Below are 18629 nucleotides of genomic sequence, written 5' to 3'. Positions count from 1 at the left end.
TACCAACAAATGTGCGTGACATTATTAAACGACAAAAATAGTCACAAAAAAATCCCTTCAGATCCTACCGAGAGTTTCCTCGCAGATCTGACCAGAATCTTGGTCCAGGGTTTACAACAAGGTATTATGAACAAAACTGAATTTGAGTATTTACTTCCCAAAGCCCCTCAAACAGCCACTTTTTACTGTCTACCAAAGATACATAAGAGGGTACATCCCCTTAGGGGTCGTCCAATCGTATCCGGTATCGATTCACTAACACATCACAGTGGAATCTACCTCGACAAGGTACTTCGTGACTTTGTCCTGACTTTACCATCTTTTACTAGGGATACGATGGACTTTCTTCGTAAAATAGAAACTCTAACCGTTAACCTCAACAGTATCCTGGCGAGCATAGACGTGGAATCGCTCTATACGTCTATTCCACATGATCGAGGAATCGGAGCTGTCATCTATTTCCTCAATACCAGAGGGACCCATTTTTCCCAACATAATAATTTTATTCTACGGCTCCTTGAATATACCTTAACCCATAATTTCTTCTTATTTAACGGTTCCTTTTACCACCAGCTCAGGGGTTGGGAGGATAAATACGTCTTCCCAGATCAGCACCATTGGTGGAACGACAATATCACCTTTTGGACTCGTTACATTGACAATGTGTTTCTGATCTGGGAGGGCAGTATATCCGCATTTCATAAGTTTGTTAACATCTTAAACCAAAATGATATTGGCCTGAGCTTCACCTTTGAGACTCAGACGGAGCAAATTACGTTCCTTGATGTAGTGGTGAAAAAAATTGAGGGGACCTTTAGCACATCGGTATATCGAAAACCGACGGCCACCAACAGTATCCTTCGCTGGGATAGTCACCATCCCACTGCCGTGAAGAGGGGGATCCCTAGGGGACAGTACCTGCGGGTTCGCAGGAACTTTTCCTCGGGAGGTAATTTTTACTCGGAATCAAGAAAACTAATAAATAGACTGATATAGAGAGGCTATCCTTTGACTCTCTTAAGGGAGTCCTTCCAATTTGCAGAGTGGAAGAGAAGGGAGGACCTTCTGATGCCAAGGCCCAGGGACAATTCAGACGAGGGTCTGATATGCCTAATCTCTACCTTCGACTCTGGCAACAAGGAAGTGGTATCCATCTTGAAAAGACACTGGCCAGTACTCACGATGGACCCCGTTTTAACGCAGGTGATTAGGGAATATCCCCAAGTTGCTTACCGGAAAGGAAGGAGCTTGCGGGATCGTCTAGTGCATAGTCACTATGAGGGCCCCAAAAAAGAAGGTACTTGGTTAGACCGCATGCCCTTGGGCGTCTTCAAATGCGGATCGTGCAAGGCTTGCAATTTTATCAACACCTCGAAGGTAGTAACTTGTTCCTTTACTCAACGTCCCTTTGCTATCCGGGACTTTTCAAATTGTAGGACAAAAGGCGTTATATATATCTGCCAATGTAAATGTCCTATGGACTACATTGGCAAGACTAAAAGAGAATTCTGAAGAAGAGTCTGCGAGCATATCAATGATATTAAAAAATTTAAAGATACACCAGTGGCCCATCACTTTAACAACTGCCATATGGGCGATGTGGGCTCTGCTCGCTTCTCTGTCCTTGAGGTGGTCCCCCTTCCTGAAAGAAGAGGTGACTGGGACAAGAAGATTCTTAAAAAAGAGACTTCATGGATTTACCGCTTTCAGTCCCAGTCCCCTGTTGGTTTAAATAAAAGACTTAATTTCACATGCTTTATCTAAAATTCCCTATTCGTTTTTAATACATACTTCCCTTCAGGAATAATTTGAACATCCCACTATGTGGCCCTTTAACTGGCCAAATTGATGCGAGAAGCATCTTGATTCTTGGTGAACAAGTATTAGTTTGTCATATATTTTTGAACTTGGCGTCCTCCCCCCTCTCATATCGTCACTAGGGAGACGACCTAAGTGACTATTATCCCCCTTTCCCTTATTTATTTATACCCTTTACTAATTGAAAAACATTTGTGTGTGATGGCCCTATTATGTCTCTGGCCTTGCTGTGGGGGCCATTATTTCACATAGGAAAATGTTGAGTTGGGTGGTCTGTATAAAATTGACGATCCGATCCTTCTTTAATCAATAACAATCATTATTTTGTAATCCTCTTGTCCGGAATCCCTTTAGAGACCTTGTGCCTGACGTTGCGTTCCATTACGATGCGTTCCATCAGGGAGCCGGGAACTGACGTCCTAGAACTTCCGGTATCGGCATCAAACCACATGCGTGTCACGAGGGTGTCAAGACCCACGCCTGACTCCGTTATACCCGGGGTCAGGAAGTCGCAGCGGTTGGCTGCGTGCTCTATGTAAGATAGGGCTGTTTCCTTATGGTAGCTTTCTGGGTTTGCTTTGCAACCCTTTTTGGCTCACTCAGGGATCCGTAGCTCCTTCTCCTCAGCTGTTCCTTGTCTAGCACTCCCAACCTCCTTATGTTCCCCTCTCACACTTCTCTGGTTGCCAGATATAGAGCTTCCTGCCTGGACTTCTATACTGACCCACTGTAGCTGTGTTGCTGCGTTCGCTGCGTTGTTGGTCCAGAACGTTTCCCTCCGGATCCCTGTTGGACCTTTGTGGTCTGCTGTGGTTGCTCACCTGGGTTTATATGTTTGTCTGTATTGTCTGTCCTCTCCCTGGTGTTTCCCTCTTAGTGTCAGTGGTGCGGACTAGCGATCCCACCGGCCCGTTCACTATCTAGGGCTCATTTTAGGGAAAGCCAGGGTTTAGGCACGTGATCGCCGCACGGGTGAGGAACCCGTCTAGGGACGTCAGGGCTAGAGTTGAGCGAACACCTGGATGTTCGGGTTCGAGAAGTTCGGCCGAACATCCCGGAAATGTTCGGGTTCGGGATCCGAACCCGATCCGAACTTCGTCCCGAACCCGAACCCCATTGAAGTCAATGGGGACCCGAACTTTTCGGCACTAAAACGGCTGTAAAACAGCCCAGGAAAGGGCTAGAGGGCTGCAAAAGGCAGCAACATGTAGGTAAATCCCCTGCAAACAAATGTGGATAGGGAAATTAATTAAAATAAAAATTAAATAAATAAAAATTAACCAAAATCAATTGGAGAGAGGTTCCATAGCAGAGAATCTGGCTTCCCGTCACCCACCACTGGAACAGTCCATTCTCAGATATTTAGGCCCCGGCACCCAGGCAGAGGAGAGAGGTCCCGTAACAGACAATCTGGCTTCATGTCAGCAGAGAATCAGTCTTCATGTCATAGCAGAGAATCAGGCTTCACGTCACCCACCACTGTAAGAGTCCATTTTCATAAATTTAGGCCCAGCACCCAGGCAGAGGAGAGAGGTCCCGTAACAGAGGATCTGGCTTCATGTCAGCAGAGAATCAGTCTGCATGTCATAGCAGAGAATCAGGCTTCACGTCAGCCACCACTGCAACAGTCCATTGTCATAAATTTAGGCCCAGCACCCAGGCAGAGGAGAGAGGTCCCGTAACAGAGGATCTGGCTTCATGTCAGCAGAGAATCAGTCTGCATGTCATAGCAGAGAATCAGGCTTCACGTCAGCCACCACTGCAACAGTCCATTGTCATAAATTTAGGCCCAGCACCCAGGCAGAGGAGAGAGGTCCCGTAACAGACAATCTGGCTTCATGTCAGCAGAGAATTAGTCTGCATGTCATAGCAGAGAATGAGGCTTCACGTCACCCACCACTGCAACAGTCCATTGGCATATATTTAGGCCTAGCACACAGGCAGAGGAGAGGTTCATTCAACTTTGGGTAGCCTCGCAATATAATGGTAAAATGAAAATAAAAATAGGATTGAATGAGGAAGTGCCCTGGAGTCCAATAATATATGGTTATGGGGAGGTAGTTAATGTCTAATCTGGACAAGGGACGGACAGGTCCTGTGGGATCCATGCCTGGTTCATTTTTATGAACGTCAGCTTGTCCACATTGGCTGTAGACAGGCGGCTGCGTTTGTCTGTAATGACGCCCCCTGCCGTGCTGAATACACGTTCAGACAAAACGCTGGCTGCCGGGCAGGCCAGCACCTCCAAGGCATAAAAGGCTAGCTCTGGCCACGTGGACAATTTAGAGACCCAGAAGTTGAATGGGGCCGAACCATCAGTCAGTACGTGGAGGGGTGTGCACACGTACTGTTCCACCATGTTAGTGAAATGTTGCCTCCTGCTAACACGTTGCGTATCAGGTGGTGGTGCAGTTAGCTGTGGCGTGTTGACAAAAGTTTTCCACATCTCTGCCATGCTAACCCTGCCCTCAGAGGAGCTGGCCGTGACACAGCTGCCTTGGCGACCTCTTGCTCCTCCTCTGCCTTGGCCTTGGGCTTCCACTTGTTCCCCTGTGACATTTGGGAATGCTCTCAGTAGCGCGTCTACCAACGTGCGCTTGTACTCGCGCATCTTCCTATCACGCTCCAGTGCAGGAAGTAAGGTGGGCACATTGTCTTTGTAGCGTGGATCCAGCAGGGTGGCAACCCAGTAGTCCGCACAGGTTAAAATGTGGGCAACTCTGCTGTCGTTGCGCAGGCACTGCAGCATGTAGTCGCTCATGTGTGCCAGGCTGCCCAGGGGTAAGGACAAGCTGTCCTCTGTGGGAGGCGTATCGTCATCGTCCTGCCTTTCCCCCCAGCCACGCACCAGTGATGGACCCGAGCTGCGTTGGGTGCCACCCCGCTGTGACCATGCTTCATCCTCATCCTCCTCCACCTCCTCCTCATCCTCGTCCTCCAGTAGTGGGCCCTGGCTGGCCACATTTGTACCTGGCCTCTGCTGTTGCCAAAAACCTCCCTCTGAGTCACTTCGAAGAGACTGGCCTGAAAGTGCTAAAAATGACCCCTCTTCCTCCTCCTCCTCCTCCTCCTCCTGGGCCACCTCCTCTTCCATCATCGCCCTAAGTGTTTTCTCAAGGAGACATAGAAGTGGTATTGTAACGCTGATAACGGTGTCATCGCCACTGGCCATGTTGGTGGAGTACTCGAAACAGCGCAACAGGGCACACAGGTCTCGCATGGAGGCCCAGTCATTGGTGGTGAAGTGGTGCTGTTCTGTAGTGCGACTGACCCGTGCGTGCTGCAGCTGAAACTCCACTATGGCCTGCTGCTGCTCGCACAGTCTGTCCAGCATGTGCAAGGTGGAGTTCCACCTGGTGGGCACGTCGCATATGAGGCGGTGAGCGGGAAGGCCGAAGTTACGCTGTAGCGCAGACAGGCGAGCAGCAGCAGGATGTGAACGCCGGAAGCGCGAACAGACGGCCCGCACTTTATGCAGCAGCTCTGACATGTCGGGGTAGTTGTGAATGAACTTCTGCACCACCAAATTCAGCACATGCGCCAAGCAAGGGATGTGCGTCAAATTGGCTAGTCCCAGAGCTGCAACGAGATTTCGCCCATTATCACACACCACCAGGCCGGGCTTGAGGCTGAAGTTGGTGGTGAAGGTGTGTGGCTGACTGGATGAGCAGGTGGAAGAAGAGGAGGAGGAAGCCGAGAAGGAGGAGGTGGCAACAGGAGGCAAAGAATGTTGCCCTGCGATCCTTGGCGGCGGAAGGACGTGCGCCAAACAGCTCCCCGCCTGGGGCCCAGCTGCCACTACATTTACCCAGTGTGCAGTTAGGGAGATATAGCGTCCCTGGCCGTGCTTACTGGTCCACGTATCTGTGGTTAGGTGGACCTTGCTACAGATGGCGTTGCGCAGTGCACACTTGATTTTATCGGATACTTGGTTGTGCAGGGAAGGCACTGCTCTCTTGGAGAAGTAGTGGCGGCTGGGAACAACATACTGTGGGACAGCAAGCGACATGAGCTGTTTGAAGCTGTCTGTGTCCACCAGCCTAAATGACAGCATTTCATAGGCCAGTAGTTTAGAAATGCTGGCATTCAGGGCCAGGGATCGAGGGTGGCTAGGTGGGAATTTACGCTTTCTATCAAATGTTTGTGAGATGGAGAGCTGAACGCTGGCGTGTGACATGGTTGAGACGCTTGGTGACGGAGGTGGTGGTGGTGGTGTTGGTGGTACATCCCCTGTTTGCTGGGCGGCAGGTGCCAACGTTCCTCCAGAGGCGGAGGAAGAGGCCGAGGCGGCAGCAGCAGAATAGGCCGAGGCGGCAGCAGCAGAAGAGGTAGCAGGGGGAGCCTGAGTGACTTCCTTGGTTTTAAGGTGTTTACTCCACTGCAGTTCATGCTTTGCATGCAGGTGCCTGGTCATGCAGGTTGTGCTCAGGTTCAGAACGTTAATGCCTCGCTTCAGGCTCTGATGGCACAGCGTGCAAACCACTCGGGTCTTGTCGTCAGCACATTGTTTGAAGAAGTGCCATGCCAGGGAACTCCTTGAAGCTGCCTTTGGGGTGCTCGGTCCCAGATGGCGGCGGTCAGTAGCAGGCGGAGTCTCTTGGCGGCGGGTGTTCTGCTTTTGCCCACTGCTCCCTCTTTTGCTACGCTGTTGGCTCGGTCTCACCACTGCCTCTTCCTCCGAACTGTGAAAGTCAGTGGCACGACCTTCATTCCATGTGGGGTCTAGGACCTCATCGTCCCCTGCATCGTCTTCCACCCAGTCTTGATCCCTGACCTCCTGTTCAGTCTGCACACTGCAGAAAGACGCAGCAGTTGGCACCTGTGTTTCGTCATCATCAGAGACATGCTGAGGTGGTATTCCCATGTCCTCATCATCAGGAAACATAAGTGGTTGTGCGTCAGTGCATTCTATGTCTTTCACCGCTGGGGAAGGGCTAGGTGGATGCCCTTGGGAAACCCTGCCAGCGGAGTCTTCAAACAGCATAAGAGACTGCTGCATAACTTGAGGCTGAGACAGTTTCCCTGGTATGCATGGGGGTGATGTGACAGACTGATGGGGTTGGTTTTCAGGCGCCATCTGTGCGCTTTCTGCAGAAGACTGGGTGGGAGATAATGTGAACGTGCTGGATCCACTGTCGGCCACCCAATTGACTAATGCCTGTACCTGCTCAGGCCTTACCATCCTTAGAATGGCATTGGGCCCCACCATATATCGCTGTAAATTCTGGCGGCTACTGGGACCTGAGGTAGTTGGTACACTAGGACGTGTGGATGTGGCAGAACGGCCACGTCCTCTCCCAGCACCAGAGGGTCCACTAACACCACCACGACCATGTCCACGTCCGCGTCCCTTACTAGATGTTTTTCTCATTGTTATGGTTCACCACAACAACAAATATATTATTTGGCCCAATGTATTGTATTCAAATTCAGCGGGATATAAATTTGAGGCCTAGTATTTAGGCGCTGGGTGACCGGTATGGATTTAGTGACAGAATTAGACTTGGAAATGCACAGAAGCGTGTGTGTGTGAAGTTATTCTGAATGACCCAATGTGCACCTTGAATATTATATACCCTTTTAGGGATAGATTTCAAATAGCTCTGATATAGCAGAAACCACTAAATTATGAAATTGTTAAATTGGGAATTGTATTTAAACCCAGAACAAAAAATGTGCTTTGACGGACACTAAATAACTTTCCCAGCCACAACAGGACAGCGTTAACGAGAGATTTAGCAGGATATAAATTTGAGGCCTAGTATTTAGGCGCTGGGTGACAGGTATGGGTTTAGTGACAGAATTAGACTTGGAAATACACAGTAGCGGGTGTGTGAAGTTATTCTGAATGACCCAATGTGCACCTTGAATATTATATACCCTTTTAGGGATAGATTTCAAATAGCTCTGATATAGCAGAAACCACTAAATTATGAAATTGCTAAATTGGGAATTGTATTTCAACCCAGAACAAAAAATGTGCTTTGACGGACACTAAATAACTTTCCCAGCCACAACAGGACAGCGTTAACGAGAGATTTAGCAGGATATAAATTTGAGGCCTAGTATTTAGGCGCTGGGTGACAGGTATGGGTTTAGTGACAGAATTAGACTTGGAAATACACAGTAGCGGGTGTGTGTGAAGTTATTCTGAATGACCCAATGTGCACCTTGAATATTATATACCCTTTTAGGGATAGATTTCAAATAGCTCTGATATAGCAGAAACCACTACATTATGAAATTGTTAAATTGGGAATTGTATTTAAACCCAGAACAAAAAATGTGCTTTGACGGACACTAAATAACTTTCCCAGCCACAACAGGACAGCGTTAACGAGAGATTTAGCAGGATATAAATTTGAGGCCTAGTATTTAGGCGCTGGGTGACAGGTATGGGTTTAGTGACAGAATTAGACTTAGAAATACACAGTAGCGGGTGTGTGTGAAGTTATTCTGAATGACCCAATGTGCACCTTGAATATTATATACCCTTTTAGGGATAGATTTCAAATAGCTCTGATATAGCAGAAACCACTAAATTATGAAATTGCTAAATTGGGAATTGTATTTCAACCCAGAACAAAAAATGTGCTTTGACGGACACTAAATAACTTTCCCAGCCACAACAGGACAGCGGTAACGAGAGATTTAGCAGGATATAAATTTGAGGCCTAGTATTTAGGCGCTGGGTGACAGGTATGGGTTTAGTGACAGAATTAGACTTGGAAATACACAGTAGCGGGTGTGTGTGAAGTTATTCTGAATGACCCAATGTGCACCTTGAATATTATATACCCTTTTAGGGATAGATTTCAAATAGCTCTGATATAGCAGAAACCACTAAATTATGAAATTGTTAAATTGGGAATTGTATTTAAACCCAGAACAAAAAATGTGCTTTGACGGACACTAAATAACTTTCCCAGCCACAACAGGACAGCGTTAACGAGAGATTTAGCAGGATATAAATTTGAGGCCTAGTATTTAGGCGCTGGGTGACAGGTATGGGTTTAGTGACAGAATTAGACTTAGAAATACACAGTAGCGGGTGTGTGTGAAGTTATTCTGAATGACCCAATGTGCACCTTGAATATTATATACCCTTTTAGGGATAGATTTCAAATAGCTCTGATATAGCAGAAACCACTAAATTATGAAATTGCTAAATTGGGAATTGTATTTCAACCCAGAACAAAAAATGTGCTTTGACGGACACTAAATAACTTTCCCAGCCACAACAGGACAGCGGTAACGAGAGATTTAGCAGGATATAAATTTGAGGCCTAGTATTTAGGCGCTGGGTGACAGGTATGGGTTTAGTGACAGAATTAGACTTGGAAATACACAGTAGCGGGTGTGTGTGAAGTTATTCTGAATGACCCAATGTGCACCTTGAATATTATATACCCTTTTAGGGATAGATTTCAAATAGCTCTGATATAGCAGGAACCACTAAATTATGAAATTGCTAAATTGGGAATTGTATTTCAACCCAGAACAAAAAATGTGCTTTGACGGACACTAAATAACTTTCCCAGCCACAACAGGACAGCGGTAACGAGAGATTTAGCAGGATATAAATTTGAGGCCTAGTATTTAGGCGCTGGGTGACAGGTATGGGTTTAGTGACAGAATTAGACTTGGAAATACACAGTAGCGGGTGTGTGTGAAGTTATTCTGAATGACCCAATGTGCACCTTGAATATTATATACCCTTTTAGGGATAGATTTCAAATAGCTCTGATATAGCAGGAACCACTAAATTATGAAATTGCTAAATTGGGAATTGTACTTCAACCCAGAACAAAAAATGTGCTTTGACGGACACTAAATAACTTTCCCAGCCACAACAGGACAGCGGTAACGAGAGATTTAGCGGGATATAAATTTGAGGCCTAGTATTTAGGCGCTGGGTGACCGGTATGGATTTAGTGACAGAATTAGACTGGGATATGGCCAAAAAATAACCACACTATTGCTGGTTAAATGCACTTGGTGACGGGCGCAGCTTGCCCCTGATTTAGTATATGGCCAAAAAATGAACAGACTATTGCTGGTTAAATGCACTTGGTGTCACAGCTTGACGCACCACACTACTGAGGGTTAAATGCACTTGGTGACGGGCGCAGCTTGCCCCTGATGTAGTATATGGCCAAAAAATGAACAGACTATTGCTGGTTAAATGCACTTGGTGTGACAGCTTCACCCTGATGTAGGCTTTAGCCAAAAAACAACCACACCATTGAGGGTTAAATGCACTTGGTGACAGGCGCAGCTTGCCCCTGATTTAGTATATGGCCAAAAAAATGAACAGACTATTGCTGGTTAAATGCACTTGGTGTGACAGCTTCACCCTGATGTAGGCTTTAGCCAAAAAACAACCACACCATTGAGGGTTAAATGCACTTGGTCGCAGCTTGGATGCACTTGGTCGCAGCACCGCACAAGACACAAAATGGCCGCCGATCACCCCAGAAAAAAGTGACTGACAAACGGTCTGGGCAGCCTAAAAACAGTGAGTGAGCATTTGAATTTCAGCAGCTCAATGATGCACAGCTGCAGATCGATCGATTAATCAAGTGAAGTCCTTTGGAGGAGTTAATCTGCCTAATCTCGCCCTACTGTCGCATCCGCAACCTCTCCCTACGCTAATCAGAGCAGAGTGACGGGCGGCGCTATGTGACTCCAGCTTAAATAGAGGCTGGGTCACATGGTGCTCTGGCCAATCACAGCCATGCCAATAGTAGGCATGGCTGTGACGGCCTCTTGGGGCAAGTAGTATGACGCTTGTTGATTGGCTGCTTTGCAGCCTTTCAAAAAGCGCCAAGAAAGCGTCACAAAAGCGCCAAGAAAGCGACGAACACCGAACCCGAACCCGGACTTTTACGAAAATGTCCGGGTTCGGGTCCGTGTCACGGACACCCCAAAATTCGGTACGAACCCGAACTATACAGTTCGAGTTCGCTCATCCCTAGTCAGGGCAGTCAGGTGCCAGCCGCAAGGTGAGTCAGGGGTCACCACCTTTCCCTCTCTCTTGGGCAGGGCTTTCCCTTTTCCCTCCCTGTGCGTGACGGCGGTCATTACAATGCGGTTCACGATGCGTGTCACGATACTGGAAGTGGCATTGGACAAGAGGATATGCGCTCCAGAGTACGTTTAAGATGTTTGACCTGGGGAAGAGCTGTGTATAAATGGTTGGCGCCACTACGGCCAGAGACAGCTTGGCCCAAACAACTCGTTTTTTTGTGGGGAATCCACCATCTGTCCGCATGTAAGTAGGACTTGGTTCTTTCTTGCCCAGATGTACCCTTGTGGGATTGTTTTTTCTGTAGGATATGGGCCTTATACTGACTATGTGTTCATATTTTCTCTCTAGGTATCATTAGTGGGACAGTCCCATTTTTTCTGGCAGCCCCAAAAAACTGTTTTGTTCACATTTGGCTTTGGAGCTAAGTATCATTTGTGTTTCACATTCTGTATCATATGTGTTATATCTATCTTGATAATGTATTTACCCCTTGATGAGCCTGAAAAGTTCTAGGCGAAACGCGTCGGGGTTCTTTTTTGGTTTAAAAAGTGGTGGTGGTGTCCATTTTACAGGATAACCATCCACTTTCTATATCAATTTTTGTTTAATATCCTTTCCCTGATTAGGGTTTACTAGGGACCGGATAGCATTAGGTTCGGTGACAGGGAACCTCCACCATCAGGGGGTGACCCTGGGCTAAGCAGTCTGTAGGGCATTTAGGGTAAGTGAACTCTGCCCTGCCCTTTCACTAGACCTTGGTCCCTCCGCCGGAACCTCATTTCCTATCCAGTCACCATGAATGTTTTTCATTTAGGGGTCACTACTCCCCTATAAAGAAACTTTGGTAACTGTAGTACACAATTGTCAGTATATACATACCTATACCCGTTTGATTATAAATAAAGGTATTTTTAAAAGTCACACTCTTTACTATATACTAAAACATCCTAACACTCTCTTGTCCTGCTAAAGAACATAGAGTAGAGAAATGCAGTTTACCCCTGGTAGGGAGAACGAGCTCGACCATGAAGGGGGCACAGAGGTGCAAACACAAGACCTGCAAGTGCTGCAATATAATTTCCCATAACATCAAAGAAATAGATATTCCATCATCTAATGAAACTTTCTGTCACGGACGGTTTACAGGAAACAAGACAAAGCAACATGCATATATGACTGAGTGGATCCAAAGCTAAGGAACAAAAAGGGAGACCCCTGCACAAGACCTGAGACTTTCCCTGGCTGCTCAGCCTATGCAAAGATCCCAGAGGTGGAAGGTTGCATATCCACATACCTCGACTATATAACCCCTGAACACCCTACAATAGTGAGGGGACACGACCACCGGCTCTCCCTACACCAGACACGGAGGAAGTCAGGGTCACCTTGGATCCAGCAAACAGAAAATAACAGATAAATGTTCAGCACTTAACTTTGTAGCAGACTGGAAAACAAGATCAGCATGCACACACACTCCAGGAAGTAGTATAAGCCGCCCAGTAATGCATTATGGGGCGGAATTTAAGGGGATGCAATCAGTCCAACTCCATGACAGCTGAGAGAGGCTAACGAGATGAGGAACTGAATAGCACAACAAAGAGAACTCAAGGAGGAGGTTCTGAAAGGCCTCTGTCAGAGCTTCTCAGCTGTCTGGTTGTGACACTTTCAAATTGAAAGAAGATATGGCTTTTGGAACTAGTAATGTGGTCTATGTTCTCAGTGCTTTTGCGATATGTGGGAAAAACTACGCAAACGTTACGTGAGAGGATGAATGAACATCGCTCCAACATAAAACGGAAGGTCCAAACCCATAGTGTCTCCAGACATTTTTCGGTAGCCCATTAGGGTAATCCCTCATCTCTTAGAGTAACTCCCATCAAACATATTCCCCAATCATACCAATTACTCTGTCGGAAAGACATGTATTGGATCTATCGATTGAACACACTATCCCCGTTTGGTCTTAACGAGTCTCTAGAGTACACCAACTATTAATCCACCCGACTCATTTTATATAATTGACAATTTTATATGATCAACTGTTTAAAAGAATGATGTTCCTCATGTCCCAGAAGAATCTCCCAAGATGTACTAAAACAATAGTTTGTGACGAGCAAGTAATCAGGGCCACTCTAATGGGAGTTTTTACGAAAGGCTTACTAGACTCACTTTATTTTTACGTATACTAGTGATGAGCGGCAGGTCCCATATTCGAATTTGCGATATTTTGCAAATTATCGCTAGAATATTGATTTCATATTTGCAAATATTTGTATTAGAGATTATTTTCACGATTGTGATAATTCTAAATTGTAAAAATTGCGTTATGCGAACTTGACCAAAAAAAAATATAGCAGTAAATATAGTGCTATATATTCGTTTTAAGAATATTCTTCATATTCTAAAACAAGAATATATAGCAAAATAGCGAATATTCGAGAAAATACAAACAGAGCAATGTAGCTAAGCTAATAAATGAAGTTCAGAAGAGAAAACAAAATAAGACTTTAAAAAATATTTTTTTATAGCACTATATTAGCTAAATTACTCTATATTTGTATTTAGCGAATATTCGCTATATTACTATATATTCTTGTTTTAGAATATTTGTCATATTCTAAAACAAGAATATATATTACTATATATTCTTGCTTTAGAATATGACAAATATTCTAAAAAACTAATATATAGCAATATAGCGAATATTCGTAACATACACATATAGACTGCAATTCAGCTAATATAATGCTATAACCTTTTTTTTTTTCAAAGTTGTAATTTTTCTTCAAATCTGAAGTTCAAGAGAAAAAAAATTATGACTATGAAATAACGTTTATAGCACTATATTACCTAAATTGCAGTCTATATGTGTATTTTACGAATATTCGCTATATTGCTATATATTCTTGTTTTATAATATGAAGAATATTCTAAAAAACTAAGTTATAGCAATATAGCGAATATATTCGTTATTTAGATTATTTGTCATTTTTTTTTTATGTGTACTGTTATTCCACTTTGGCATACTCCTCCCTGATAAGTGTCCCTGTCACCATGGGAACGCCTGTGGGTTAGAATATACCATCGGATCTGAGTTTTCACTATCTCAGGGAATACTCAGATTAGATGGTATTTTCTAACCCACAGGAGTTCCCATGGTGACGGGGACGCTTGTCGGGGAGGAGTATGCCAAAGTGGAAGAACAGTACACACTAAAAGTAAAAAAAATAAAAATAAATATATAAATAACAAATATATTTACTATATTGCTATATATTCGTATTTTAGAATATTTCTAATTTTTTTTTTCATTATGAAAACATGATTCCTTCATGACTCATGGACCCACAAGAAAGAAGCAGGGAGGAATCATGTTTCCAGATGAAAAAAAATGCTGAATATTCTATATAGCGAATATATAGCACTATATTAGAAATATTCGCTATTCAAATATTCGCGCTCAACACTAACGTATACATCTATACACTATACCGTTTATATACACTTTTTATATATTCTTTATATACACTTTGTATTATATTTATTTTTTAGATGTCCTGTATGCTTTTTATGTGTTTTATATTTAGTAAAGGGCTACCAATAAGGACATATCTGTACTCTGTAAGAGTGCATCGTATTTTATTTAGATTGATGTACCATGGAAAGGCCCACGGTGATATTGATGAGAGTGTGCATGTATTTATCGGGTTTCTATCCTACATATTTTGTCCGGTGTGATCCACATGGGTACATGTTTCTTATGATGTCGTAGACCAAGTTTTTTTTTTACCATGAAGGAGAGTAATGGGGTGCTGCGCCAGATGACCTGGCCTCCACAGTCACCGGACCTGAACCCAATTGAGATGGTTTGGGGTGAGCTGGACCGCAGAGTGAAGGCAAAAGGGCCAACAAGTGCTAAGCATCTCTGGGAACTCCTTCAAGACTGTTGGAAGACCATTTCAGGTGACTACCTCTTGAAGCTCATCAAGAGAATGCCAAGAGTGTGCAAAGCAGTAATCAAAGCAAAAGGTGGCTACTTTGAAGAACCTAGAATATGACATATTTTCAGTTGTTTCACACTTTTTTGTTATGTATATAATTCCACATGTGTTAATTCATAGTTTTGATGCCTTCAGTGTGAATCTACAATTTTCATAGTCATGAAAATAAAGAAAACATTTTGAATGAGAAGGTGTGTCTTAACTTTTGGTCTGTACTGTATATAGACGATATCTTCTGCGTCTGGACTGGAACAGAGGAATAACTCCTCACATTTCATAATCATCTTTATTCCATTTGGCCTGAGCTCCAGTTCACTATCCATCACAGAAAATTGTCCATAGCCTTTCTTGATACAGTTGTGACAATTAATTCCCAGGGCAAACTCACAACTGATTTATATCGTAAACTGACCGACCGTAATAGTTTACTACATTTTACCAGTTTCCATCCACCCATGACCAAAAAATCTCTTCCACATTCCCAAATGAAAAGAATACAGACCATAGTGGAGGATCCCCTCATACTCAAAGAGACAGAGAACGAGATGAAACAGAGATTTAGGGCCAGGGGCTATCCAGAACATACCTTCAAGACCAATACCAGAAACAGAAGTCCAAGGGACAACAATAAAAGAATCCCATTCGTCCATACTTTTCATCCCAGCTCTAATAAAATTTTCCACATCATCCGTAACCACTGGCCAATCCTTAAAAAGGCTTATCCAAAAATAGAGGAATTCCACAATCCAGTGCTGTCCTCTAACCGCCGCCCACGTAATTTGCGAGATAATTTGGTGAGGGCAGATTTGGGCTCTGAGACACGCTTACCCAGACAAACTTTCTTACAAACCCAGAGGAAAGGTACTTTCCCATGCCTTACGTGTTTTCAGTGCTCCAATATACAAAAATATTCTCAATTTACAGGTGGCTACTTTGAAGAACCTAGAATATGACAGTTGTTTCACACTTTTTTGTTATGTATATAATTCCACATGTGTTAATTTATAGTTTTGATGCCTTCAGTGTGAATCTACAATTTTCATAGTCATGAAAATAAAGAAAACTCTTTGAATGAGAAGGTGTGTCCAAACTTTTGGTCTGTACTGTGTATATATATATATATATATATATATATATATGTATATATATACACACAAGGCGAGCTATAATTAATTCATTTTTGCACACCCTTGAAAACCGTAAGTGACGTTTTATGATGTAACTACCCCTTATTGAGTCTGACTTTAAAAGACCCATGGAGGTGAGGTATTGTGTATGTTTGTTTGTCAATTTTTATTGTAAGACTGCTCCTGAAGAAGTGGTTATTTACCCCGAAACGCGTTGAGCCTGACTGAGATACTAATAAAAGGAACCACAAGAAGCTACCATTGAAAATTGCCGTGTTTTGTTCCTGAGATACTACAAGTAGGGATGAACGAACCCGAACTGTATAGTTCGGGTTCGTACCGAATTTTGGGGTGTCCGTGACATGGACCCGAACATTTTCGTAAAAGTCTGTGTTCGGGTTCGGTGTTCGTCGCTTTCTTGGCACTTTTTGAAAGGCTGCAAAGCAGCCAATCAACAAGCGTCATACTACTTGCCCCAAGAGGCCGTCACAGCCTACATTTGGCATGGCTACTATTGGCATGGCTGTGATTGGCCAGTGCAGCATGTGACCCAGCCTCTATTTAAGCTGGAGTCACGTAGCGCCGCACGTCACTCTGCTCTGATCAGTAAAGGGAGAGGTTGCAGCTGCGACGTTAGGGCGAGATTAGGCAGTGATTAACTCCTCCAAAAGACTTAATTCAGTGATTGATCTACAGCTGTGGATCATTGAACTGCTGCTATTCAATTGCTCACTGTTTTTAGGCTGCCCAGAGCGTTTTTCAGTCACTTTTTCTGGGGTGATCGGCGGCCATTTTGTGTCTTGTGGTGTGCCAGCACAAGCTGCTACCAAGTACATTTAACCATCAATAGTGTGGTTGTTTTTTGGCTATATCCTACATCAGGGTCAAGCTGTCACCAAGTGCATTTAACCATCAATAGTGTGGTTATTTTTTGGCTATATCCTACATCATGGTCAAGCTGTCACCAAGTGCATTTTAACCATCAATAGTGTGGTTATTTTTTGGCTATATCCTACATATGGGGCAAGCTGTCACCAAGTGCATTTAACCATCAATAGTGTGGTTATTTTTTGGCTATATCCTACATATGGGGCAAGCTGTCACCATGTGCATTTAACCATTAATAGTGTGGTTATTTTTTGGCTATATCCTACATATGGGGCAAGCTGTCACAAAGTGCATTTAACCATCAATAGTGTGGTTATTTATTGGCTATATCCTACATATGGGGCAAGCTGTCACCAAGTGCATTTAACCATCAATAGTGTGGTTATTTTTTGGCTATATCCTACATCAGGGTCAAGTTGTCACCAAGTGCATTTTACCATCAATAGTGTGGTTATTTTTTGGCTATATCCTACATCAGGGTCAAGCTGTCCCCAAGTGCATTTAACCATCAATAGTGTGGTTATTTTTTGGCTATATCCCACATCAGGGGCAAGCTGTCATCAAGTGCATTTAACCATCAATAGTGTGGTTATTTATATCCTACATCAGGGGCTTGGCTGTGCTTGCTATTTTATTGAGGGGTGAAATACAATTGCCAAAATAGCAGTACCCTAAATCTGGTGTTTCAGCTGTGGCCAGCCAATTGTAATACTGTCTGCTGTCTGGCAAAGGATATATTTTTGCTCAGGCTTGAAATACAATTCCCAACTTAGCAATTTCCAAAATTAGTGGTTTCTGCTGTATCAGGGCTACTTTAAATCTATTAATTAAAAGGGTATATAAGATTCAAGGTGCAGATAGGGTCATTCTCAATAACTTCACACACACGCTACTGTGCAATTCCAAGTCTAATTCTGTTTGTAAATGTATACCTGTCACCCAGGGCCTAAATACTAGGCCTCAAATTTATATTCATCTAAATCTGTCATTATTGCTGTGGCTGGTCAAGTTATTTAGTGTCCGTCAAAGCACAGTTTTTGTTCTGGGTTGAAATACAATTCAAAATTTAGCAATTCTCTAAATTAGTGGTTTCTGCTGTATCAGGCCTACTTTAAATCTATCCCTAAAAGGGTATATTAGTTTCAAGGTGCAGATAGGGTCATTCTCAATAACTTCACACACGCTACTGTGCAATTCCAAGTCTAATTCTGTCCGTAAACGTATACCTGTCATCCGACACGTAAATACTAGGCCTCAAATTTATATTCAGCTAAATCTGTCGCTACTGCTGTGCCTTTATTAGTGTAATACGGTACCTAAATAGATAGCCAGATAGTGTTAGGTGTCTGTAAAAAAAGGCCTGAATTTGAATTCAATACATTGGCCAAATAATATTTTTCTTATTGTGGTGAACGGTAACAATGAGGAGAACATCTAGTAAGGGACGCGGACATGCTCGTGGTGGTGTTAGTGGACCCTCTGGTGCTGGGAGAGGACGTGGCCGTTCTGACACAGCCACACGTCCTAGTGTACCAACTACCTCAGGTCCCAGTAGCCGCCATAATTTACAGTGATATTTGGAAGGGCCCAATGCCGTTCTAAGGATGGTAAGGCCTGAGCAGGTACAGGCATTAGTCAATTGGGTGGCCGACACGGAGCCAGCACGTTCACATTATCTCCCACCCAGTCTTCTGCAGAAAGCGCACAGATGGCGCCTGAAAACCAAGCCCATCAGTCTGTCACATCACCCCCATGCATACCAGG

Source organism: Bufo gargarizans, chromosome 9 (assembly GCF_014858855.1).
Source record: "Bufo gargarizans isolate SCDJY-AF-19 chromosome 9, ASM1485885v1, whole genome shotgun sequence".
Classification (NCBI taxonomy): domain Eukaryota; kingdom Metazoa; phylum Chordata; class Amphibia; order Anura; family Bufonidae; genus Bufo; species Bufo gargarizans.
Note: the sequence above shows the minus strand (reverse complement) of the source record.